This window comes from Passer domesticus, chromosome 10 (assembly GCF_036417665.1).
Source record: "Passer domesticus isolate bPasDom1 chromosome 10, bPasDom1.hap1, whole genome shotgun sequence".
Taxonomy (NCBI): Eukaryota; Metazoa; Chordata; class Aves; order Passeriformes; family Passeridae; genus Passer; species Passer domesticus.
The window spans coordinates 38808893-38836853 of record NC_087483.1 but is presented as its reverse complement, the minus strand read 5'-3'; the positions used below and the strand labels follow the sequence as shown (position 1 = coordinate 38836853).

Here is a 27961-nt window from a genome sequence, read left to right as displayed (position 1 = left end):
TAAATTTTAGATCATATGTGGAGAACTTTCTAAAATAATATGAGGATGAATTTTTGTAGCTCCAGCATATTTGATTGCATAGGTACTTTTGGAAAAAATTAGACTCTTTAAGCAATTAAAAAAAATGAAGCATTAGTTAAATTAAAAAAAAAAAAAGACTATAATTCTGACTTTCTATTAGGCAATTCATTTATTTAACTAAGCAGAGAGAAATAAAATGTCCCAAATTATGTCTTTTACAGAGGATTACTCCCACAGTGTTATTTAATTTTATCTGTATATATCCTACTGATATCGCCTATATTCTTCATTTCTTTATTCCTGTTTGTACATAAAGAATCTTATTAGCACATCAGTAATTTGCAGTCTAAGCTCCCTTGAGGAACTCTGATTTTCCTGCACTTTTTTTATGCAGATCTCCCAGGTGCTGCTGTTGAAAGTACAATGCCAAAACCTCAGGTTTACAAAAAGAATTGTCATGTATCAGCAAGGTGCTCCCTCTTTTTTATTGAAAAATGCAAGGGATAATGTAATTGAAAATAAAGTTATTAATGTAATTGAAAAGAAAGTTATTGCAAAAATGGCTTTGTCTCCCAATCCAGTGTCCTGGCTCCAGAAGGAACAGACTGGATTGGGAAAAGTAAGTTCGGCTTGCAGCCCTAGGCCCTGATGGGTCACAGGACCTGAGTGGTTTTGCAGATGTGTCTTCTGGAACTTTACCTTTCCATTTTTAGCACATCTCTTGTGTTGCGTTAGTAAGTTTTTTATCAATCTAATTACACAAACGGGGAGCAGTGGGGAGAGCATCACCTCCAGACAATCCCTGTTTGCTTTTTCACCCTCTGGAACTACAACTGGAGCCACTCCCCGGCTTCGAGCAGAGATGATCCTCTGGAGATACAAGTGGACATCTTCCAGCAGAGATGATCCTCCCTCTGCTGTCCCAGGACTCCCTTTCCTTGCTGTGTACAGGTTAGCAGCTCCAGCTGGCAGGGAAATTCCCTGGCTGCTCCGTGCTGGGCACGCTGTGCTTCCCAGCCCGTCCCTCGCGCGCGGCTCCGCTGGAGCGGGACATTGACACTGCCATTTTCCTGTCTGCCTGAGCTGCCAGGCTCCACAGCCATTAAAGGCTGCATCCACAGGGTTAAGACAGATGCCTGTCACTTCAGAAGTGTGAGTCCAGGCTTCAGATCTTCAGCTCAGCTGCCACTCAAACTGGCAGCTTCCCCCAGCTGCTTTCGCAGGAATCGTGCTCAGCTCTGCGGAGGGTGCGTGACGGATTGGGTTATGTAGGAAACGCTGGTGGCAGCTGGAGAGTAAGTATTTGGCACTCACTGGAGCAGGACTCCAAGTGAGGCAGTCATCATTAGCTGACTGTCCTGGCTGGCTGGGTCTCGAATGCGAGTTTTGACTCTTTTGGTGCCGACCCAGTGAATATTATCTGTGACATGGAGCAGTGCCAGCGAGCAGGAGGAGAGTGCCGTGCTCAGAGATGCTGCACAGGGCAGCCTGTGGAGTGGAAGGAACAGGAGATGCACACTCCGACCCTTCTAATGTGGCCCAGGACAGTTTTTGAAAGACAGACTTATTGCAGAGGTGTGGTGTAGGGCCATGGGTTGGGAATGAAAAGCAGCAGCATGCTTTCATCTTAGTGCCGCAAAGTAAAGGGCTGCATTTCATATCTGCTTTTTGTGTTTAATTAAAGTTATGGGAAGATGAAAAATAAAAAGCTTATTAATCATAAATGGCTTTTCACCTCCTTCAACATTTCAGTTCACATTCTACTGATCTCCTTTCAGTTGTGATAGACTTAGAACCTTTCAACTTTTAACTCAGGAATCTCTTGATCCTGCCTTCCCCTTCATCCTGCTCTGTCAGGATAAGGAGATGGGAATGGGCCAAAGGAAGGTTTGAAATTTGGTTTCTGCAGAGTATCTTGGCCAGCCAAGCCTGTGCTGCTGCAGACCAGAGAGCATCTCTGCTGGGGCAATTACTGACACACCCTGTGGTGTGTGCCTTCACCCTCTGGGACTGAAAGCCCAAATCGTGCCCCTTCAATGGCTCTGGGTGACCCAATGTGCTTGTGGGGTGCTCAGGGAAAAGAAGGATCAGTGCTTCAGTAAAAAACAGCTTTTCTCAATGTAATGTAGAAACAAAAGAAGTTCACTTTGTAAACTGCAAAGTGTAATATTTTCATCCTCTGGCTTTTCCTTTCGTAGATCCCTTTCGTGTATTTGTGTCCTGTAATGTGTCTGTATCACAGATATTAAATCTTTGAAAAGGAATTGAACCTATTAAATGAAAAAAATTCAGTTGTACCACACTTAATACCGTAGGGTCTCTGCAGACACGCTTTAATCTTTGTTAAGGTTAATAATTACATTATAATTTTTTGTAACTATATGAGGGTTAATGAAGCAGGAATGTGGTTTATGGAGGAATTCCTTTTACAGAATTGCTTTCAAAAATTTTTCAAGTGGAATAGTGTTCAACTACATATTTTTCAGTTCAGGAAATCTGTTTCAGTGGGAATTATATTAGATTCAGAGAAAACTTATTATTCCAGTACAACTAATGTCTCTCATTTTTAAAGACATAGTTTGAATATTTTATCTGTGGGATAATGATTCTCTTGGTGGCTTTGCCATACTGATATCACTTACAGCTATCATTTTGTAAAAAGAAGAAAGGACAATGATTCAAAAAAAAAAAGAAAATCCTGGCTGGGACTAATCCTATAGTTTCTTCCAAATCAGTAAAATCTAGTTTTTATTGAAGATGATGGCTTTTCCAAAACAAACTGGCCCTGTTTATCTATTACTTCTGGTTGAAGGTTGTGGAGAACAAAGCACAAGTAGTTTTAGAGTCCCCACTAAACTAGAAAGGGCACACAATAATTTCTCTTCACCTCTGGGACTTGAACACAGACTCTGTTGTGTAAAATAAGTTATGACCTCCTGCAGAAAGGAGTTTCCAGAGTCCATCTGCTGTACAAAATTGTAAAAGCTGATCTTCTGAAGGAGAACAGGGTGGAGATAAAACATAGCAGGTTCCACTCCCTGGTTGTTAGCTGCTGTCCACAGAGGCCTGGGAGAGCTTCAATGATGCTTTAAAAGTTGAGGTCCTGAAAGGCAAAGCAAACCAGGGCAAGCTGGGGAGGAGCAGCAGGAAGGCTGAGGCTGCTGTCATACACAGAGATTTGGTACAGGGCACATCAGGAACTGCCTTCCTCCTGCTGTAAAACATTCAGAACTTGGGCTTTGCTGGGGAGACAGTGGAAAGGGTGAAAAGGGATTAAATTTAAAGTGGTTCTGTTGTTTCCAGAAAAAGCTTGTGTTTGTCCCTGTGCTCTGGGGGTGGGGAAGGGGAAATGGAGTGTGCTGCATCCATAAGAACCAGCAGATGACACAAATGAGTTTGCTCAGGAGCCTCCCTAACCTGGTGCCAGTTGGCAAACTGGGCTGCTGTTCAAGCATCAGTCAAGAGATTCTGGGATGAAAATGTTTTGCAAACAGTGCCTCTTCATGTGATTCTAATGACAAGTCTGCAACATCTGGCTGTGGTTTTGGATTCAGAGCTCATACATTTGCATGCCCCGGTCCCTCCAGAAATTATTTCTGTCTAGGAGGGTGAACAGTAGCCTCTGTATAAACACTTTATCCATGGTTTGTAATATCTCCTGTTTTAATTACTTCTTAGCAGCCTAGAACAGATATTTAGAAATTACATAGGAACATGTTAATTGTAAGAGTTTGCTCTAAATCTCTCTAACTGTCCCTGTGTTTGGTTATTTTGTTCTTGTTGTTTTCCAATTCCTTCATAAGTTTCTTACTGGTTTTTCAGCCAGTTCTGTTCCCTCAGAACGTGGGGACTTTTTCCATGCAATCCTGAGATGCCAAGGGCTCTGCTCTATAGAGCTGACCTGGAACATGGATGAGGAAGTTTACATCTTGTACGTATTAAGATCCAAACCTGCTAATTCTGATAGAACAGAGATGTTTCTGTCAAAAAGACTCAGAATATACATTCTTGTGTTCATGTTGAATTAGTAGTAAAACCTGAATACATTTCCGAGGTGATTCAATTATCTCTGTATCACCATTAAGGGTACTAAGTGGAAGATGGGATTAGAAATAATTGTAATTGTTCAACAGAGACAGGAATCAAATTCTTTGAAAAACAAGGCTGCAGAGCATATAGGTGGGAATGGTTCATCTTGGGCTGACTGTTGTGCAGTGTTGGGGTTTAATTCTTTGGTTTTTCTTTTGACATTGCATTTTTACCTGTTCTGAGTTTGGATCTGAAACAGCCTTTACAGAAACTTTTTTGCTGTGACAGAAAATCAGAAAGAGATGAAACACAATGATACAGTAAAGATAATCCCCATTGATGGATGGAGCATTAATGGACATAGACCCTCCTTTAATGGCCAAAGTGCTTCCAGTGTCACTGTATGCAATGTCAAATACATTTCCTGTCCAGTGCAGTGTCAACTTTATTGTCAGTGGGCAGTTCCTAAATTCTGTGCTCGGTGTATTTCCCTTCAGTAAGCTGGAGGTGTTCTTGGGAAGTGGAGTGACTGACAGTCCTGTGGTGACGGCTCAATGCACCTCCAGCTGCACCACAAATTGTCACCAGGAGCGGAGTGAGAGATTAAAGGGGACTCGCTGAGAGAGGCAACAAAAGCAACAAACTCATCCCCACAATGGGACTTCAGTTCAGTGTGTTCAGAAAAAGCTGAGTTGAGTCACAAATTCGAGTCACTCAAATACCATTTGAGTCACAGTCAAAGCAATGAATTGCTGGAAAAGCAGGAGATGGATTTAAAAATAATTACACGGGGGGAAAAGGTGTTCTGGTAGTAGGTCTAGAAGTGACTAATTTTTTTTTTTTTTTAATAAACAGTCCTAATCTAAGTCTTTGATGACTATGCCAATGTATGGGAAATCCAGAACAAAAACATTGCATTTAGAAGACACTGCTTGTAATGGCCCATCTTTCATTAGGGGTAATTGTGAATCATTGTGTGCATCACACCTCTTTTGCTGTGTCACCTCATTCTCTTTTTGTTCATGGTAGCCTGACAGATTTTTTTCTTTGGATATCCTGTAGATTCTTTATTTAAATCTCCAGCATGAATGCCGTATCATTTTTGGATTTGACTGGAAGTTTACAGTTCTGTGATGTTTAGTAAGTCAATCTACCAAGCACAGGGGCCACCTGGTGTGATCCATGATGGAGGAATGGTTTGTGGCTGGGTTTGGAGCCCTGGTACCCCTCCCTGCCAGGAGCCCACACTGCTGGCCCTGGGCTCCCAGTGTGCCCTGGGGGATTCCTTTGGCATTTGGCTGCCACAAAAGTCACTGGGAAAGGCTTCATTGATTCCAGTGGACTGGGATCAATTAGTCTTCAATTAGAGAATGACCTTGATACTCTTTCTCTAATCAGCATTTCCCTGTTACATCAGTGCTGCTTGGCACTGTCCTCACTCCAGTCTGAGTAATTTTTTTTTCTTATAGATCTGCATTACTGCTTTTAGATTGGAGTAAAGTCAATTGAAGTAAATTTCCTCCTTTGCTTTATGCCTGTACCAACACACATCGTTTACTTAATGCAATCCATTAGTTTTTTTTCTCTCTCATCTGTTAGCCATTATTTTATTACCTTTAATTTAGAAGCTCTAAATTTCTTTCAATAATATTTCAGTCTTAGTATAGATCCTATAAAAATTCTTTTATTTTCTTTTTTTTCTTTTTTAACAAAGATATCATATAACATATACCCAGGCAAATGCTCCAGTTGGTAATCGTATGAAATCTATTTATTAACGTTTGAGAACTACACATTTCCATAAATGCCTTAAATATTCTACTTAATTGGGATGTGATCCTTCCTAAATATGCCGGATCACTTCAGCCTGAGTGCCATTCAATGTTGCAAATTTTGTTTTCTGACTTTTAATCATTAGTGGTTATTCCCCTGATGAGCTTATTAGCCTTGAGTACAAATACTTCATCTACCCTAGTGAAGAACTAAAAGTCTGAGGAACTCCTTAAATATGCATATTTCCCTTTTTTTTTTCTTCTTCTTAGGAAATAAAGTGAAGTGACACTGTCATATACCATCATCTTCACTAATTTTACTGTTTTAAGGTTGAATACTCGTATTTTGTAGGAATAGGGAATGTCTTTAGTTTGATATAGATAGAAAATACAAGCCTTGTACATACCAGCTATCTGACAAAATCTCTGTATTTTATCTGTTTGCTGTGGAGCTTTACCCCAAAATTATATTAACTAGTCAAGCAAGAGACACCAAATTTCTGTACAGCTTCCATCCATTTGAATTCCTTGGGCTGTAACTGTATTTTGTTTAGAGTAAGGACCGAGTGTAGTCCAAGAACACTTTCTTTATCAATCTGTGATGATAGATGCTAATAATATATAACTAGGTAGCATATGAAAATGATAAATTAGAACCCAGAAGCTTTGATAACACTTTTCAATAGTTTTCATTTTGCTCTCAGAAGTTCATCAGTTGGGTCTCTGCTGTGTGATCTCTGTGTGAGAATGGGTTCATCCCCTTCAGTGATGTCAGGGAAATTTCCTTAACAGGGATGTGAGCTTTCCTTGGTGTTTGTTTGTTTTTGTTTTCATTATCAGGGTAAACATTATTTTCAGGTTTTTATTGCTCTATAACATGGCAGAAAAGCCCCTGTGACAAATTTGAACCATCCTTCTTTCAATGGAACATGGAACAGGACATAGGAGCTGGAACCAGGGACAGGAAAACAGCAGTAGGGATTTTTTTAAAAGATTTGAGTATAATGTCTCATCAGTTTTCTGAGCTGTTTTTTTAACTGTCAATCAGTCACTTTTTCTTTAGTTTCCTGAGAATTCCTAGACACTGAAATCTCTAAGTGCCCTTCAAATTTTTAGAAACAATTATTTTCCTCGCTCTTTACTTGATTTTACACTGGGGCACAAGCAAGTAATGTGGTTTTCTGCAGTGAAAATGAGAATAGTGGAATATTAGAAACCTGGATTTTATCATTAAATATATGTACAGTGTGTGTCTGCACTGCTTGTGTGCAGTGCTAAAAATATATATTATTTTCCCCAACCATCTTGTTTTGCTGGTCATAGCTTTAAATTTCATTCTTTCTTTCCTTTTTTTTTTTTTTTTTATAACCTACTTAAACTTTCCTCAAATATTTCCAAATACTAGGAACCATTTGTAGCTGTCCTAATTCTGGCTCATAAGCAATGCTAAAAATTCCTCCCCCAATTGACAGCTTTCTTTGCCAGATTACAATATTCCCAGCTGATTAGTTATCTTAACCGCAGGGCTTTTTCTGAAAAGTACAATTAGCAGAATTTGTTTCAAGCTCCTACTAACAGTTTGCTGTAGAATGTAATTTATTTCATGTTTTCTGAGCAATGAATGTTATTCACATATTTTAGAAAAATCCGCTAAGAGCATATTTTCATCCCTTTCCTTTCTTTCTTCTTCCCCCAATGTCAAGAAATAAAAATTGAAAATATGATTTAATCTGGAACTAAGAACAGCCCTGGCATTTAACTGAGTGGGGTTCAGCAGTTGTTACTGTTAAATTCAACTCTTTATGAAAATAACGCCATGTGGAGAGGTAGCTGGGAGGAGAGGGGAAGCAGGAGGATTAGGAGCTTTCAGCAGTGGGGATTTCTGAGCCTTGGAGCAGGCAGTGCTCTGCTGGGCTCAGTTTGAAGAGGTTTCAGCTCAAAGTTGAAGCTGAGGGGAATCAGAAGTGAAGGTCTCGTCCTTTGCCAGCGCAGACATTTAATTTTCATTCATTAGAGAGTTCCAGCTGTAAACTCTACAGCACAAAGCTGTTGCTTTGTCCCTGTTTGTTTATCAGCACTGATGGAAAAGGCAGGCAGCAAATTTGCATGTAGTTTTTGTAAAACTTTATAAAGATAAAAACCCTATAATATATCCTTCACTTGGAGCATGGCAGCTGACACTTGCTGAATGTCTGCTGTAGTGTGATTAAATCCTTGGGGGAAAAGGGAAGAGTTCCTGCAAGGCTCTTAAAAAGCTTGAGAAATAAATACAGGAGCCTGGATGAGTCTGGTTTGTGTTGTGGGCACAAGAGGGTGGTGGGAGGCAGCACAGCAGATCTGAGAGCAAGAGGGAGGATGGAAGAAGAGAATAATGCTGGTCCCAGATTTCTCACTGTCATGGTCTGGTTGTTCTGCTAAGGTTTATTGGAAGCTGAACAAAAATTGGAAGAAGTGATATCAAAACCTCCCTGTCCCAATGTGCATTAAATGCATCCCACATATTTATGAATTGGAGGCAGGGAGTGCTGTGGTAAAAAAGATGGGGATAGGATTTTTGTTTATACCTTTTAGTTCTGATTTCAGTAAACAGTGAGAAGGCTGAAATGCTACACAGGCATTTCAGAAAATGCCATCAGTTTCTCTCTTAGCTGCACAGAAAATCTATGTCCTTTTTTAAGTAATTGTCAATAAAGATACTGAATCTATGTTTATTATAAGATTTCCATTTTACAAATCTCCTCTATAGACTCACTGAGTTTAAAGGCATTAAATGAGAAGCTGGACTGGTTGTTTATAAGACATAGGTAGAATTTTCATAGGCTAGGGAAATTTCAGTTGTGTGCATTCGACCATTAATGGTAATTTTCACATTTAGCAGTTAGTGGAAGGTAATGTGGCTGCTTATACTCAGGATAATACTTACTTTTACTTAAATGGTTATTTTCAAACTGAAGTCACGGGAGATTGAAGCCTGCTTCTCTCTTTGTTTCTTTCTTTTCTTGCACCTTGTTTTCTTTTATAAAGAAATAAAAGACTAAAGAGATTTACACTGGCCAGAGTTTAATTTGTATTGACATTTGTATCTTACCTCTGAGGTTCTGGAAAAAAATGGAATTCAATGAGGTCAGACACATACAAATGAGAAGATATTGCTTTGAGTTGCATGAGCACTGAAACACCTAAATCCAACTTTAACAAAAGTTAGGTGGAAACTCAGCACAGCCTATGAAATATGGACCTTGGGGCTGCAAAACCTGTTTATGTCTTAGTGAGTATTTATTGAAACCACAATGCTCTGGGTTGGAAGGACAGATTTCAGAATACCAAATAATTTTAATAATAATCTAATTGAAAATGTTTATATGGGATAAAAAATATCAGTTGATCTGCCATCCTCTGGATGGTAAAGAACATGAAAACTGATCTGATTTGCAATAGTGGTGCTGCAAGTTTTGGTCATCCCACACAATTTAGAACATCATGTGACCACAGGCATTTTATATCAGAAAATAAACTTGGCTTTATGGGTTTATAACTTGTATATAGGACTAAAATGCTGTATAAGGAATTCGTAAGAGCATATCCTCCTGAGTTGTTCTCCTGTTCTAAATTTATGTATTTTCCAAGGAGATGCATAAACATCCCAGCATTTCCTACTACCTACCAATTTGTGAAGTATCTTCTCAAAAGCTTTTCTTGAGAATTTGCTTCATGCATCAACTACAGAAACATTTTTTCCCCACAATTGCCTAATGTGGTCTGAAGGAAATAACAGTAGAATTTGCAGTCATAGGGAGAAATTTCAAACTCTGCATTCTGTTAAGTGTAAATTTCCTCCCTGAGTCTTTTATTCCCAAGATTATGTTTGTACCAAGTGGGATAAATGCTCTGCTATTTGCACATTAATACTTATGTGATACTTGGCGTTAAATCAGAGACTGCATCTTACAAATTCTGTCACAACGGTGTTGCTGATCATGTAATTACTGCAGTTATTTTTGATTAGCCATCTCCCACAGTGATGCTGTGTGGAGCAGGGGAGTCATCCTTCCCCAAAGCAGCCTTGGACCTCAGTCAAAGGAGGTGCTGAAATCACCCTGTACATGCTGTCATTGAAATGGATACTGTGAGCATTATCTGCTGACCCTGGTGGCTGAAGGGATTTTAGAATCACTAATAAGAGGCTGCATGTGATGGTAGCTCCTGGCTGATGGGGAGTTACCTGACCCCTTCAAGGCAGGCTGCTCTGCCTCTGTGCACCAGCTTTATGTACAATGCTGAAGTTGGGGAAACTTTTGTGAGACAAAAGGGGTGCTCAAAGAGATCCTTTTAAATGACTTGGGTATCTTAAAGGAGGTGGTTTGAAACAAATCCTTTACATTTCAGTATTAATGACCCTAAAAGTAAAATTACTTCTTTTTTTCTTTTTCTTCTTTTTTTATGAGCATCAATACGATCAAGAGCATATCCAAAAGTGCATAGATCTGCAGTTTCCTGCAGAACCAGGGGGAAAAAATGGGTGTAAAGCAGCATAATGTGTGAGAATTGGCCCTCTCCCTGCTCTCAATGATGTTTGAGAATAATAAAACGTGGCAGTATGACAGATACCTTTTGGGAGCACTTAGAGCTTTAAATGGACTCTCTGTATTACAATACTAAATTGCAGAGTTACTACCACAAAACACACCAAATAGATTTACATTTAAATTGTAACAGAACAAGGGAGATAATGTCACCACCAGGCAACAAAAAGGGGAAGGCAAATCCCAATAAATGTCAGCTCCTTATTTCACTCTCCAGTTTGTTGGGAAGTTAGGAACTTTTGAATTTTGAGTCACTGCTTGCCCAGAAATAAATACATAAAATTGTTCCTCTGAAGTTTTTTCAGCCTCATGGATAAACCCTCTTCAATGAAAGCATGGGTCAGTGTGAGGGCCTAGGACAGATACAGATTGATCACTACAACAACAGTTTCTTTCTCCCAAAGCTCTTCCCTACTCTCTTCCTCCACCATGGTTCAGACTCTTTACACTTTGTCATTTTTCTATTTTTAAAATGGAAGGTTTAAATTTTTTTTTTTTTTTTTTTTTTTTTTTTTTTTTTTTTTTAGTCCATGGTGGTATGGTTTTCCTCTCTTCCTTTATTATGGTCTTCACCCAGTCTCTATTGTTCTCATTCACATGATTTTATTTCTTCAGATGTTATGAATCATTTCATTGCAGCCTGGCTCCTTGGGACTGTGGTGCAGTTGTGTAAAAGTGGAAACAACTGGTTTTTGAGAACATGGCATAGAATGTATCTCTCCTTTGGTTCATAAAACCATAGTAGATTAACTCAACTAATAGTGATTTTTCTGCAGCCCATCAGTGTGACATGGCATAAATATTCAGAAGTATCAGTGGGGCTTTTTTTTTTGACAGTTATTCAATGAGTTTGACTCAGAAGTGCTTTGTGCGTCCTGATTCATAAACAGCTTGGGTATTAGTCAAACTTGTGCAGTTAAATTCTGCTTTAGCATAAAAGCATGGCCTTCACTTGAAAAATCATTTTTTCCACTGCCTAAATCTGGAGTTTTGCAAGGTCTGGTTAATTCACTTAGAAAACTTTCTAGCTACCTTGTGATTTATGAATGGACAGAACTGTGCTTTAAATAGAAGAGCTTTTTTCTTACAAAGAAAACAAAATAGATGTTGAAAAGGGGACTTGCCTGTAACAGTAGTCTCTGTGACTCGCATAAAATGTATTTGTCTTTATAATGACATTGATTTTTATAGCTCCTATAACTACAAAAATAATTAAGAGCATTTCACTGAGCTAAAGAGGGATGTTTCATATTGACTTGAGAGTTAATTTAAATTACAAATGAAATACAGGAGAAGTGCCCTAAAAACTGATGTGTACATTTTTGTAGCACGGTGAACAGATAGCAATTAGTGATAAGTGATTTGCCTCCAAGTTGCTTTGAATAGCAGATGAGGAAGAGCTCAATACAGAGCAAATAAGCTCGGGCTCGCTGGAGAGAAGACAGAGGAGTTAATCTCCCCTCCAGGGCAATGATGTTCCAGGTGATATCCTTACAATGGATTTTGTCACTTTGTGTTTTAATGCTCCCAAACAATGCATTTTCACCTTTTATTTCCTCAGGATATTCTCTCATAAATGGTCTATTTAGCAAGGTTTAGGCTTCCCTAGTGCCTTCTCTTTGCAAATGACTCAACAACATCAATTAGGATTGATTGGGAAGGTCAAGCTTGGTTTTGCAGTGGAAAGATTCAAAACCAGAGGTGGTCATGGCATGAGTGTACAGGATTGACTCGTCATGTTGAACTGGAGCATGGATTGTGTCAGGAATATTGTGCTCAGCAGGAGCAGGACAGTGATTGTCACCTGTGCTGGGCACTGCTGAGGCCACACTTCAATCCCAGAGTCAGTTCTGGTCCATCATGGTGACAAAAATATTGAAGAGCAGGTGTGTGTCCAGAGAAGAGAACAGAGCTTGGGGAGGGTCTGGAGAACCAGGAGCAGCTGAGGGGCTTCAGTCAGGAGAAAAGGAAGCTCAGGGGAGACCCTCTCACTCCCAAAAACTCCCTGACAGGAGGGTGCAGCCAGGTGGGATCTGTCTCTTCTCCTTCGTAACAAGCAATAGGAAAAGAAGAAACAGCCTTAGGTTGTACCAGGGAAGGTTTAGATTAGATATTGGAGAAAATTTCTTCACTGAACTGGTTGTCAAGCCCTGGCACAACTGTCCAGGGAGGTGGCAAACTCCCTGTCCCTGGAGGGATTTAAAAGCCATGTAGGTGTGGCACTTGGGGACATGGTTCAGTGGTGGCCTTGCCAGTGCAGAGTTGCTGCTTGCTGTCAATGATCTTAAATGTTTTTTCCAACCTTAATAATTCTATGAAAATTAAAAATAACTGCTGCATCTGGAGACAGCTAAAATAGACATTAAAAACAAAAGGTGTGAAAAAACCAGTAAATGACACAGAATTCAGCCCACATTGATGCCTTGTGAAGGCTGACCCAGAACAGGCTAGACAGAGTTAAAGAATAAAGTAGATATTTATAGAAGGCTTCAATAGATCCACCTTGGGCAGCACAAGAGCCCAGCCACATCTACACCCAAGATGAACCAAAATGGTCCAATGAACCAAAATGCACAAGCGCTCATGAGGTCTCTCCCTGGGCTCAGCTCTGCTCCATGTGCACATTGCAGTTCATTGTCCAATCCCAGCTGCAGCCCCTGCAGTCCCACCCTGCTTGTTTTTCTCTCTCCAGCCCATGGTGCTTGTGCTCTTGGCCTGAGATTTGGATCATTTGTCCTTGGTCCCCAGCTAGAGAAGGAATTGTTTTGTCTCCCTGCTCTGTGCAGAGAGCTCACCATCCCCTCATATGAAGCTCAGAACTACACACTAAAGCAGTGCAGAATCTGAAAAATATAAAAGCTAAAACCTGAGGCATCAATATGAGTTGGAGACTTTTAAGAAAGTGTCATCTCTTGGTAACTGTTTATTGATGAAATTAGTAGTTTTCTAATTGATAGTTCGGGAACATTGTAATGAAGTGTCAGCTATTTCACTTCTACCATTATGTACAAATGAGTACAGTTATTGCTGATGGTAGATGCTTTTTATATTGTTTTGTCAAACTTGCAACTCATAGTTATGATGACTTTGAAATCTTTTAGGGATTCATATAGATGCCAAAACATCATATAGATGCCAATGTTACTGAGCAGCCTGTCTCAATTACATTTTGTGGCAGAGAATTATTTGATATACATAAAGTTTTTCCATTGCTTGGGTTTAAATTTATTTTAATTCATATTCTTCAGCTCTTTCTGTTCTTGATTTTGGTTTTTGTTATCTGGTTTTCTTCCTGAACATTTTGTAGCGCAATTTGACGATTCACCACAGAAGTATGTTTGAATTTTTATTTTTAATTATTTTTATATGTTCTGCATTCTAGTTTGGCAGAACTGGGCAAAATAGAACTGATGTGTGACTGTATTTCCCAGATGTGTTTACTTTCCTAATGAATATCTTTTCTGGCTGAACTGGAAAATTTCAGGACAGACATCCTGTAGCTGTGCCATAGCCAGTGCCTTGGTTAGACTGGAAAAATCCAGGTCTGCTCTTGAGCCACACTGGGTCAACAGATCAGCACTTGTGCTCCACAGTAAACCCAAACAAGCAGGAGACACTGATTATGGGATATGCAGGTGTGTGTGCATTTCTGTTTAGGTAATCCAGGATAGGAATATGTGAGTCTAATGACACAGTAAAAATAAAAAATAGCCGGGGGCCTTAAAGGATTATTTTCTGCCAAGCCTGCCCTCAAAGCATCTTTTATTCAGCGCATGATTTATATGTCTGATTTCTGTGGTGTGTTTCTTCCGCAGAGAGAAACTGAGGGTGGTGGGGACTCCTGGAAGCCAATTTGAGCACTGTGGGAAGCAGGGGTGGCTCTGTGGTCCCTGAGATCTCTGCTGCCTCCCAGGGGGTGGATGCTCCCCGTGCTCTGCTGGCTCAGCAGGCAGCTCCTGCTTTATTGATCCTCCTGGGATCAATGGGGAAGTGCTGTGCACAAATTAATGGCAAGGTTTGGTCCTCACACGGAACAGTGACTGTGAACAAAAGCTTAAGAGAGGAGGAAACACGGAGTGGGCATTTCTTACAGAGTACATCCTACCACAGAAGGTCTTCCAGGAGGCTGAATAGTCACTTTTGCTGCTGCCAGCTCAGGTGCGAGGCAGCAGGACAGGTTGGAGCAATTAAAAAGCCGCTGCACCCCCTGCCAGGCCTTCCCAGGGTATTTGCTGAATGCCAGGTGCAGCCTGCCTCGCTGGAACAGAAATTGCTTGCGTTGATTTTGATGATGTTGGGCTTCCTTTCAAAAGCTCCAGAAGTTGTTCTGGGTGTGGATGTTGAAGAAAAGGACTTCAGAATTAAGAAATAGAATCCACGCAAAAATCCAGGAGTAAAGTGGCAATAAGAAAAGCACTGGCACCTGTCCATGTGCTGCAGTCTTATTGGAATAAATGCAAATCATCTTTGGGCTGAAAGTAGCACATGTGAAAGCTTTTAATTTTGTTAAAATGAATTACCCATCATTATCTTGTTGTTAATATGTAGAAGTAGCCTACTGAAAGACATTGAATAGTCACAGTAATTTACCATTAATCAAGGAAAAAAGCCTCAAAAGACGGGTTAAAATCACATTACTGAGAAAACAGTTTGCATCTTACATGAGTAATTTGCTGTGTAAAATTCAAACCAGAAATAACAGCAGCGTGTGACTCTAGTGATGAGGTTTGTCTGCAGGTGTCTCTTAGAGTAATAATAGGCCACACAGATACTTCACAAGAAAACATCTTTCTCTATACTTTTAGTGCCCAATTTGCTTTTGTTTTCCATTTCCTCCTTTCTGTAACTGTGGATTGTCTCATTTTGGTCCATACTCAGCTTGGAGGTGCTCACTGGGAGAGATTTGGTGCTGATCCTTAAAGTGTTGTGTTTGTTGTAATGTGTCTACTCAGGTAGATCTTGGGGTTTGAGCTATAATTATTACACAGAAGGATGGAAATTTTCAAGGAATGGTGACTTTATTCTAATGAGCACACTTCTGTAAATATTCTTACTCTGTTTATTCTTATTCTTGTGCTTTACTAACAAACAAAGACAAAGAGCAACCTTAATAACTCCTACCACTAAAATCACGAGGTTTCTTTGAAAAGGGGAAACATCAGATTTTCTGGCTTTAACCTTTCCCAAGGATGATGTGAAGATACTTTGTTGTCACCTGCCTCTTCCCATCTCTGTTACTGCAAATGGTAGTTGATGCCAAATGAGTGAGTCCCTTGGAAGTGACTTAGTGAAGGCAGATGTCCTTCAAGTTTGTAGTGTGTCAAAACAGGTTTTGAGCCAGTTGTAGGTGAGAAAAGACTGCAAATTTAAACCCCATGGTGATTCTAGCACTGCTGCTAGACTGTGAGTCTGAAGGGGAAGGTGTTCCTAGAGCACCTCAGAGCTGCAGACTGAACCATTTCCATCATTCAAGTGTAGGCACCTAAATCATTCTGGTGATCCTGTAGGCACTGCTGCTGTAAATCCAGGGAGCCCCTTCTCATTTCTCTCAAATCTGTGTGTGGCTGTGAAGCTTTGATCCCTGCATGAAGCTGACAAGTGATAAGAGTTTCTGGAGTCCTGACCTGTTTCTGTGTGGTTTATCTTGCCAAGGGAGCAGCAGAAGAACAATTGAACTGCTCAGTCAGACACATTTTGCAGGTAGGATTTGGTTATTGTAACAAATTTGGTTCAGTGATTTCCCCTTTGCAGTTTCTCAAATCCTTCCATGTGTCTCATTGTAGCATTTGCAAAACAAAAGGAGAAACATGTTTTTGAATCTGATAATGTGGGGAAATGTTTCATGAATTATGAATGAATGTCAGTGATGTATGAATGTGCATGCTAAACTGATGGAAGATTTGAAATATGCAACATGTTAGCATATAACTTCACTCAGTTTTCAATTTTTGAGTTTCACGTAGGGAGATACAGTAGTACTTCAAAACCAATTTTAAAATGTTGTCATTAAGATAAGTTATGTTTTTATTCACTATCAGTATTCGGGAGCTGTCATGTGCCATATCCTGATATGGATATTTCTAAATCTGGCCTTCTGCTCTTTCATCTGGAATTTTTAATACATTTTCTTATTGAGCTCAGTTTTTTTACAAATCTTTAGATTTTACTGTGTAACTCAAGGTAGACCATTGAAAAATTAACTGATGGCACCTCTTTGATAAGTGTTTTATTTCTATTGCATGCCATTGAATTAGGGAGGGGCAAGATATTCCACATACAGGCAAACACAAGGTGACATCCTGAGCATGGTTATCACAACTCTGGTGATGCAAAGCTTCTTGCCAGCTCAATAACATTTCTTCTCTCACACAGCTTTGTGTGTTTTCTTTCCTGTCCATCAAAATGAAACATTCTAAAGCTTGAGGATTTTATTAATCAAGTAAACTCATCCAAATTAGTTTCATTTACTTGAAAGCTCTGTCAAGACATATGAATCCATGTGATCTTGTTGTTTTTAACCAGGAGCAGAGAATCTAGGCTTGAATAAGACTTTCAACTACAAATTCTGGCTAATACTTCTCTTAAAGAAGAGAACAGAAGCCTAAGTTTCTCTCTGTGGTTGCAGAATGGTATGAGGCCAGACAGCTAACATGCTTCACAGTCAATAGAACAGAAACTATTTGGTTATTTATACTTTTCTTTTGCTTTCATCCTTCCAGTTGTATTCTTTTTTTCCTCCAGCTTGGCATATTTCACCTTATAAAAACAAACTTAGTTAGTATTTATGGGTTCCTGGTACCACAGCAGGGCCTAGGAGGCCTCAAAGGGATGCAATTAATCCAAATGCTTGGAAACAGCATGCTCCCCAATCACAATAAAATTCAAGATAATCAATTTAATCTAATTTGTTTCAACTGTTTTGAAAGATAAAGTTGATTGTGAGAGCAGCTGGACCTTGAACTTCTGTTCTTTAGACATTTTTAAAGATTTATTGTGAAAGACAAAGGACTGAAAGTATAAAGCTGTTATGCAGTTTAGTGTTGGGGAAATATATAGAACAAGACTGAAAGCATTCATTGCACTTTATATTCAAAATGTTTTATTGGCAGGCATTGACTTGTGTTGCTTCTGCAGTTGACCATTCCAAGCAAACACAAAACTACTCTTAACTACTTTATAATTATTTTATTATTTATTGTTAATTTAAAGTTTATATTTCAGTTAGGCTTTATATTTAGATGGTGGAAAGGCCATACTGAAATCCAAAATCTGAATAGTAGGTTTGAGGATGGATTGGTGTGGTGCTCATCATTTTATGCTGGCATTAAGTGTCTAGGAGTATCAGGGCTGTGTATCAATTTGACTGGTTTTGAAGCATTTTCATAAATGCAATTAATGTTGAACTACTTATTGCCTTCTGTCGGACTCTGAGTAATATGTTTTTGTGAATTAGTGAATCAGTTGTTCCATTTGTCACACTGCTGCTAGACACTAAAGAATATAAATAGAAATGCATTACATGTTTTGAAGAGCAGTCTTCCCAGAGAAAAGTCCAGTTAAATTCTCCATTTGCAAAATATCTGGAATAATTCCTCAAATATCACCCCAAATAAGGGATATCAAAGTAGGTGGATTTCTCCTTCCCTTAAATACTGCTTTTGCTCTCTTTTACTGTCCCATCTTTAGTGCCACGATTATTTGATTGAAGGTATGGCTTTAGGTGTGTTTTTATTTCTCTCCCCCATTCTTTTTGGTTTTGTTCTTTATTGTCAATAAAATGGTATCATTTTGTCCCAGCTGGAAAAGTTACTCCCTTCAAAGCACTGCACCTGCGGGTTCATTTTATTGAAAGGCATTTTGAGATGTAGACAGTAAAACTTAACAATTCTTTTGATAGAAATTGATGTGGAAAACCACCACAAAGATAAGGAAAACAACAGTGAGGAGTGAGGAAAGGAACAGAAGAAAAGAGGGTTTCTTTCATAAACTCTACCTTGTTTTAAAAGACTGACCTGTATTAAAAGTAGGAAGGCATTTTGCATCTTGTACTGGGCCTTTCCCAACTATTTTGTGCACAACATTTGATAGCTTGCAAATAAAAATAAACTATTTTAAAATGTTTAAAGGTGAGAGATCTTTAGGTATCAGGAAGACATTCCCTGATTGTTTAGGGGACTTTGAGTAACCAGGTGTAGTGGAAGGTGCCCATGGCAGGGGTTTGAAATGAGACTATCTTTAAATCCCTTCCAACCCGAACCCTTCTATGATTCTATGAATGTTCTTAGTCTGGTAATCTTTTAATGTAGTATAAATTCAATCCAATTTTTCACTAAACTCAAAGAGAACACTGTTGAATTTATTTTGGGGTTATAATGATTTACACCAATATTTTACGACAGAAGGTAGTAACACCTAGTCTGACTAAATGAAGAGCTGCAGGTAAGCTTATACCACTTCTTTCTGGTCTGGATTTGTTTGTTTGTTTATTTACTTTTCAGCTGTGAGCAGCATCAGCAATTTTAAGTGATGTAATGAACCAAGAACTTTTTGTTCCTGCCTTGGTAATGGTGACTCAGTGAGTTTTTCAAGTTGAGCTCTTAAAACTGACTTTTAAATCAGAAGCCAGCTACTGTGAAAAAAAAAACCATGGCCCTAGGGTGACCTGCTTCTCCCAGACTATGGAACTTCAGCTGTCATAACTGTATTTATAGTTATTGGTAACTTAATATAGGAAATGATTCACTTATTAAATCTATTAAGTAATTTTGTTGTGAGCTACTGGCTAGCAGAGTTGTTGGCAGTAAAAGGTGTCCATTCCCTTGCTTTAGTAATGAAAGTAAAAAGGAATTTAGCAAAAGCCATGTTCTTTCTCTGTCCTTTGTCAACATCTTTCTCTGGAGCCTTTTTGCTTTCCCAAAGTAGATCTTCCTGTGGAGTACTGAAAGTGAGAGGTTGGAATTCTGACCCTTAGAGGCATAGGTAGTTTGGGATTTACACGTGGCACAGCAAAATGCACCAAAGCCCCTGCAGAATTTTTGAAGTTTTATAGATCTTTTTGCTCATATAACTGTTTTCTTGATTTTGGCCATGAGTCAGCCAAATGACTGCAGAAATGGTGTTTATTGAGTTGGTTTCCTACCACAGTTCACCAGAGGTGCTGACTTTATTGCCTGAGAGAAAACTGCTATTGGTGATCACCCACCTGCTGAGCTGGCAGAGCCAAACAGGGCACAACCTTTGCTCTGCAGCTTCCACAGAAATCCACCAGAAGGAAGGGTGAGTTCCAAGCTGGATCCCCCACTCTGATTACTTGTGATTAAAATTCCTTCTCAAAACAAAGACTGGCCTGCCAAGTACCATTTCAACTTCTCTGCTGTTTGTTCCCACTTTTTTTCAGGAAAGCTCTGGGGTGTAATGACTCCAAAGTCAGGGGTGGCTGACTGCATCCTGTCACAGAAAAATAGATCTCATCTCTATAAAAAAAAAATTCTGAAAAGAAGGATCATAAAACAAACTGCTAATGCCTGGTGCTCTTTTGATCTGAGATGAGACAGGTAAAGGAGAGCTTGCAGAAGAAATTGAAGAGCATCTCTGTTGTTTTTACCTGCACTTTTCCTGTTGGCCACAGGTGTCTTTCTGGCATTGCTGACAAGCAGTGGAGGCTGTGGGTGAAGAAGGGATCTGATTTAGCTTCATACCAGGATGCTTAATTGTTATGTTAAGGGCTAAAAATTCAGGCAAGACCCTTTTCAAGGCTGATTGATCTCAGTGGGCTGCAGCTTTTCCTGCCACAGTCCTTTTACAGACCATGGCATGTGCAGGTGTCTGATTTGCTGCTCCACCCACAGAGACCTGCTCAGAGATGTCAGAGAGCTGCTGCTTGCTTGCTACTGCTCTCCACATTTTCCTCTTGATGAGTGGATGTAAAAGGCTCCATAAAACTTTTGGTACATACAAATGAACAAACAGGTGAATTATCAAGAACTATCGGTTCAGGAGGGAAAAAAAAAGTCAATTGTCTTATCTTTCCTGGAGGAATGCTATGGCCAGATAAGCAGCTCATCTTCCCAGGTATGTTCCATTAAGTATATTACCCAATCAACTAGGATATATAAAGCATATTGCAAGTCTAATCTCCCCAGGCAAGTAGTATTCAATTATCCTTTACCATTTTCAAGAGAGAAATATCCTGAGCATTTAGAGTGCTTGTATTCTTGACACTCAGTCATGTTATGTGAGGCCTAATAAAGAACATTCCAACTAAGAAGGCATAAGACAGGCAGATGAAATATTGAAGAAAATAGTATTACGTAAGTCCTGAGGTGCAAATGTTCACCATCCCTCAAAGTGGTTTTCTGACATCTTATCTGATGTTTTGAAATTGGGTCAAAGATGAGAGCGACTGAGAATTGCCATTCACTATGCCTACAGTGTGGATTTTTTATGTATAGCTACAATTAAAACAGAAATTCTGTGGACTACTTGGTTTGCAAGTGCCCTTTCTGTTTCAAAAGTGATTTTTTTTTGTTGTTGTGTGTTGTTTTGCTATGTAAATTGCTTTTTGAATTGAATACTGTTCAGACAGACCAATTTTCCTGTTACTCTTCCAAGCAAGCATTAGAGATGTCAGAAGTCACAGCTCCTGCCGGTGCTCTTGGAAGCAATGTCTCCTCTGCCACGTGAGATGTGGCAGGTGGCAGCTAAGTTCAGTCACAGACAGCTTCAGAATTTGGTAGTTGACAAGAATCCAAGGTAATATCTTTGGAGGCTTATGGGAAAAGCTCTGCTTTGTCTCTGTTCCTGGCAGGACTCGCAGCAGGGGCTCCTGTGGGGATTGTTTGCTGCCTTTCCTGACCAAACCCTGCTCTCAGGGGTTGTTTCTCTTCTGCTGAGCTTTACATGTATTGCAGAAACTTTCATGTCAGTTAAATGAGCTAAGCTAAATACCAGGATATTTCAGTCTATGAAATATATCCAGTGTTTCAGAGAGAGATTAAAGGAAAATATATTCTTTGCCTGATTATTACATACAAATGGTACAGCCTTTCATGGGGAGTGTTGTAAAGGTTCCTTGAAGCAAGGAAGCATTTCCCAATTTCCTTTATCCCTCCATTCCTTTAGTAGCCTATGAGCTTATTCATTCAAACATTAATGAAGAACATGTTCTGTTCTTACTCCTGCCCATGATGTACACCTGTATCTGTATTCTTCATGTCTGTATTTTGCCAAGGTATAAACATCTAAAAATTCCCATTTACTGTATTTTCCTACATCTTAGCACCTACTTTTTTTGCTGGTCCTTTGCCTTTTTTCACAGGGCATGTTCCATACACCCATGAAAATAGTGCAGTCTTATTTTCCCCTCTCTTTGATTTTTGTTTCCCATTCTGTCATCAGCACAGGACAGATTCCTTCCTAGCTGCACACCTCTAAAGGCTTGCTTTATGTAAAGCACAGCCTCAGGCGTCATCCCAGGGAAGGTCTCCTGCCATAATGGGATTCTTCACCAAAACTGATATACATTACTTTGCCTATTAGACAGGAGGATTTAAACTTCTCGTGCTTTCAGTGTTGCTAGTCAGAGCTGAATCCTTGCAAAAGTAACAAATCTTTAATTAGACTTGGTGAGCTGGAAGTGAGCAATGCACAAGACATGAAAAGGTGGTTTTTCACAAGAATGTCAATGTTTGCAAGGTCAGAGAGAAACTGAGTGTGTGTGTTTGGCCAAATATAGTCTTCTGAATTCTTCAAATACCTGGTATAACATCTGTTTACAGAAGAGTTAAATTTATTCCATTAAGTAGATAAATAGTGAAGATATGCACTTATTAGTAGGAAGGAATTTATGGATTTGAGCTGAAACTGGAAGCTAACATTCGAGGAGTGATATTCTCTGCATCACTCTGTACCCCATAGTTGTTTTCTACTCAATTTATATTGTTCTCAGAGCAGTTCTAACCTAATCAAGTGGAATACATCTATTTCCCCCTACCCTGCCTGGAGTACATGAATGTTTGTCAATTAAGGTTTTTGGAGCCTGGCTTTTCCCCTCTCTTACAGTTGTTTAGCACAAAACCAAAATGAAAGAAAATCCCCTAATGTGGTAAATAGGACTTATTACTTAGTGACAGTGCCTTCCATTTCCAGCCTCGGGTTCCCAGTGGGTCCCACATTTGCCTCTCCAGCTAACTTTGCAATGAAGTGTTCATCTCTTTCTGAGAGAAATGCTTTTTCAGAAGATAAGCAGTTCAGACAGAAACAATAAAAGCCTGCGTTACAATACTTACCTTCTGGTGGCCACTTGGGAAATGCTGCCTTCTTTTACATCACTTATTGCCTGGATTATGCAGGACAGAAAAGTGTTTGCCTGGCTGTCCCCACAGCTTTTGCAGTCTAATTCAGGCCAGTCACAGATACTTAGGTCATGCTGCATGTTTCCCCATGAATTTCAATTTTTTGAAAAGTTCAAGAGTCTCAGCAGATCACATTAATTTGGGACTGAACCCTGACCCAGTTTCATGATCTTCCTCATCCCTCAGTCTTTGTTTCTCTTGCTGTCCCTGAATAGTTTGCAGCAGCCCAAGGATCAGGATTTTCAAATAGCTGCTTTATAAATAAGCAGTGTACCCTAACAAGAAATGCTTCATGGAAATAATTCTACTTTTTTTGTTATAGTAGCACGTGAGACTAAGAAATGTGGCATTCATGTTAGTATCTCCTAATTTTGGAGAGGGTTTTAGTGGTAGAATTTGTTACATCACTTATGCTGCTGGTGTTGTTCAAGTCCAGGAACTTCTGAAGGAGCAGTGAGATTATTTGAAGCAAGCAGACCTGAACTGGTTCTGTCACAAAGCCAAAAAGCTTCAATTAAGCTTTCAAAACTAGGTTTAATTCCTTGTTCACAGAATAATAGCTGTAATGATGGATCTGTAAGGTGGGAAAGTTATGCAAAAATAAAGGTGCTTTTCTCTTAATTATTTCCCCCCACATTTCTATTATATCTTCACCATAAGCTGAGTAGAATAAACACTGTTTTGTGTTGCTTGCCCTATGGCTTTACTGACAGAGAAGTATTTCAGATAACCTGTATAAAATGTCTCCTGCCTAAGCAGCAATTTGTTCATTTATTAAGTGATTCCTGGTACTCAACTAAAAGTCCAGCTGTTAGTAAGACAGTCAAATTTAAAAGACAGCACAATTTCCACTAAAATCCATGTATCCAACAGTTCAGTGCTTTGTAGTGTAAGGAATACTCCAGTCAGGAGGAATTCAGCCAGAAAAGGTGATGCCAGGAGGCCGACACAAGCTGGCAGCTGAAGGACTCCAAACCCTCTGCTGCGAGACTTGGTCGCTCTATCAAAAGTATCTGCCTGTCACTTCCTCAGTTCATTACTGTGGTTGCAACTGCAGAAATGGATATATTTCAAAGAATTATACCCCTTGATCACGTGCAGCACAGGTCTGGGGTTGTCTTTTACTGCCTGTGTAGAACCTCGCTATAATTGGTTGTGACTAAATCTCCCATGACAAAATTTTGAAATGATTTTTCATCTTGGCGTTTCAGATGCACGCGGCGTGTGCCAAATCTTCAAACCTCAAAAATTGGCTGAGGATGGCATATAGGGTCACTAATGGCATTTTTAGACATGTCATTAAAGATAAGAATTTTCTAGGCCTAATGAATATTTAACCAGAAGTACATTAATACTTTTTTTTTGTTCACCAAAGTTGACTTTTCATCATCAAAGTAGTTTGTAAGAATAAATTTTATATAGAATGTAGAATGCTAAACTATAGAAACTTTTTTTTATTGATCATAGAATTTAGGAAATATTCATGTATGAGAATACAGACTCCTGAGATGAAGGCAAAAATATTGTAGTTTCTTGCTCTATGTAACTTCATACCAACAGCTGTCTTTCATTTTTTAGTGCCTAAAAATCATGTTAATCTAATCCAGAATAAATACATTAGCAGAAAGACAGAAAAAGAGAATTCAAAAGTGTAAGATATGCAAAGATATTTACTCTTCATAGGTGCTCCACAAGTGGAAGCTCTCTAACTTTCTGACTAAGTTTCTAAGTTTCATGAAATATATGCTGTTTTAAGAAGTAATGATGAATCTTGAGGAATAAAATTTGTTCTTTTCTCCTTTCCTCTTTGAACAGCCCTCTTAATGATATATAAAATCAGCAAGCTTTAGAAAATCTCCTTTGCTTTTTAGAGAAATAGGAAATCTTAACCTAAAGAATTCTGTGGAAATATTGCCTGGGGATATCAAATTTATTCTGCATTTTAATGAAATCACAAATGAGTCAATTTAAAAGTAGTATACTATAAACCCTGCTTCCTTCCTACATCTGTTCATAAACATAGAAGGATGTATACCTAGGGGAAACTTGCTTCCTCTTACATGGAAAGAGGAAGAAATTCTAAGTAGGAATACAAATTTTTCCTCATTCCCTGTGGGTAAACATCACAGAAGGCAACCTAGTTAAGTTTCATTTGTGAGAGGCAGAGCTCCTGGTGGATGCTCGTTGTTAATCAGGTTTGGTGCAGACAGAAGCGTGGCACTCTGCATCTGAGCAGAGCTGCAATTTGCATCGACCAGTAGAGCAGAACTCCTGCCTAACAAACCATACAAACCATCATAACAAAAAAAAAACCCAAAAAACCAAACCAAAACAAACCCAAAAAACAAAAGCCAAAGACTAAGAAAAGTTTTATTTACTAACAACTTGTTCTTCAGAAAGTTTCCCAGATTGTTTAGTAAAGAGCACCACTCTTAAAAATGCTGAAACAAACTTTTAGGACATCTTTAGTAATGACCTATAATCAAAACACTTATATATAATCTCTAGGTCTTCCAAATAGACATTTTTAAAAATTAGAGCTGACACATGCAGGCAGATTATTAATGAGCCCTTGTGTCACCACTGCCTGCTTCTGTCAAAAGTGGATCCCCAATTTCTGCTGCACTGCACTGTGTGCATAAACACTTCTAAAATAGTGTTTCTGTTAAGTGACATAATCAGGCATCAGAGGTTACAAGTGACATCTCAGCTGTCACTGTGCAGTCACACACAATGATTTACTGCAAAGGGTGACTGCTCATTCTGTGTATAAGGAGTGGGATGTGGGGAGGGTAATCCTTGAGTGCCAAAACTTGGGTTCCAAATCTACATTTCTTCTGGGAGCGGTGACTGAGCATGTTTGGTGACCAGAAGGAATGTTTTCACCACTCTAGCTTTTTTTTTTTGGTACCTGAGTAATGTAATATTTACATTTCTTCTGAAAGAACCATCCATGCCACTTCAGAGATATAGAGTAAGGACTGCAAGTTTTCTGTTCAGGTTAAGTGGTCACACCTGAAACTTTTTGAATGTAACTAAAGGGGTAGTTAATAGACAGTTATACCTATGCTTGCTATAGGAATATCCTCTAAAAAATGTCACATTTATTCCCATTGATTCAAAGCAGTTGCTTTGCTGTATTTTTAAGGTGTTTACTAGCTTATTGTGCAGTGCAGGTCAGTACAGCATATAGTGTATGGACTTCATGCACTGAATTGCATAAAGATGATGCCCTGTGAGCCCAGCCACAAATAAAATACACAGTGGGGTTTCCATTCCATGAGCACTTGTGCCATCCTTCAATAGGGTAATCAGTTTTGAGCAATCCTGAATAATTCTTGATTTTTGTTTCTGAAATATTAGAAGGAGTATAATTGTCTAAGTCTAGAAGGAAGATTCAGAATCTTGTACTAAGCTGGACATCAGTGCATTAATTGTGAAAGTTTCTTTTGCCAAGTGTGTAAATGGACTTTATTGGCCCATGTACAGATGCTGATACACTTTTTTTTGCAGCCATAAGTAGCAGTAGGGAAATTAGAGGTTTGTCATCTGAAGTGTTGATCCACCCTCCTCTCAATATGATCTCCAGGTGTTTTACAAACATTACGGTGATACATTGTCCTTATCTCCTTTAAATTAATATTTTCTTAGCATCTCTTAATTTCTGTACTGAATCAGTTCAAAATGGTCATAGTATTTTAACAGCTTTCTTTCTTTAATATGACACTTCTGTTTGAGGTGAAAGTTGTGCTGTCCTCCATCTCTAATTAATTGTGCCAGCAGCCATAACATTTTATTATGTGATTCATAAAGCTTTTATTTGGCATGAAATAGAAGTAAGTTAGCTTTGGGGTATGAACTGTTCCAGGAGCACAGCCTCGTATTTAATTCTCTTTAAAATCACCTTAGAAGGTATTTAAAGATTCCTTTTGGTCTTGCTCAGGTATTTCTGAGGCTTTGGTTGTTGTTCTCTTGTGAAGAAGGTGGCAGCTGGAAGATCAGCACTCCTGATGTCCCTGTTCTCCTGCACACCCTGAGCACCCCCAGCCCTGCTCTGTGGTTTGCCCAGTGGTCCTGATCTCTGTCACTGCCCTGTGGTGACAGGCTGCCAGGAGCCTCAGGATCAGATTCAGTTTAATCCACACCCAGCCCGTTCTCATTCACCTTTTCTCTCTCCTCAGCTCCAGGTGTTTTGCAGTGACACTGGTGGAGGTCGAAATGCTTATCAGGGAATATAAGCAGTGAAGGAGAATATCAGAGCAAGCTCAATAGATCAGCTCTTCTCTTTAGCCTTTGTGTGGAGCTTTGACTCAAACCACAATGTCAGAAAGGCTAAACCTCTAGCAGGGCATCAAGGGAAAGGAAATGTTCCCATTACAGGGAGATAAAGAGCTTTAGGTTGCAGTCTGCTTTCTCGCCAGTGGTAGCAGGGTCATCATCAGTCATTCATTATTGCACAACACCTTCAATACTGGGTTTAATTACAGTTCAGGTCATTATGTTTTCTATTTTCATGTCTAAGATACTAATATCCAAAATTAGAACAAATGTAGTGTAATAATTTCCTTATTAGCAGCCTTTATCTCATCAAGAAGCCATATCAGACAAACAGGGTGAAGACCATTGTGTTCTACTGGTTGATTAGCAAAGGCTGGATTTATTTTGTTTAAATATAACACAAAACAAGATGAAAGGAAGATAAAAAAAAACCCTTTTAACCATGTTATGATGGAATCACAGCTTCTTAAATCTCTGCCTTCTACCTAACACCATGTTAATTCAATGTTACAGAAGAAAACCTGAGAGGGTTCAAAAAGTCAGTGGTGTTAGATCACTGCAGTTGCTGAAACAGAAATGGAACACAAAAGGAGCATTTTGACACTCAGAAACACTGAGACCTTAGCTCTGGTTCATGGCAGGGCAACACAAACCAGGCTTAACCTGGGACTCTGGGTTGGGAGTTTTAAGAACTCCTCTATCCTGGCCACGCTCTCTTGTGGCATCCAAAAGGAAAGATTAATCTTTGGCTCTTTCATATTGACACCTGTATCCAAAGAGTGATTTCATTGGAGAATAGTTACTATTCACCCTCGTGGCTATTACATGAATATTTAGCATAAGATCAAAATGCCATAACCATGTTCTTGCTTCTGATTCAAAACACACCATCAGGAGTGATTTGCTGTTAATATCAGAGAGCCTC

General features: G+C 39.2%; 1 protein-coding gene across 5 annotated transcripts in view; it reads left to right on the top strand.

Annotated features, from left to right (window-relative positions):
• Nucleotides 1-27961, top strand: part of LRP1B (LDL receptor related protein 1B) — a 622229-nt gene that overhangs the window by 184029 nt on the left and 410239 nt on the right. The window lies entirely within an intron of this gene.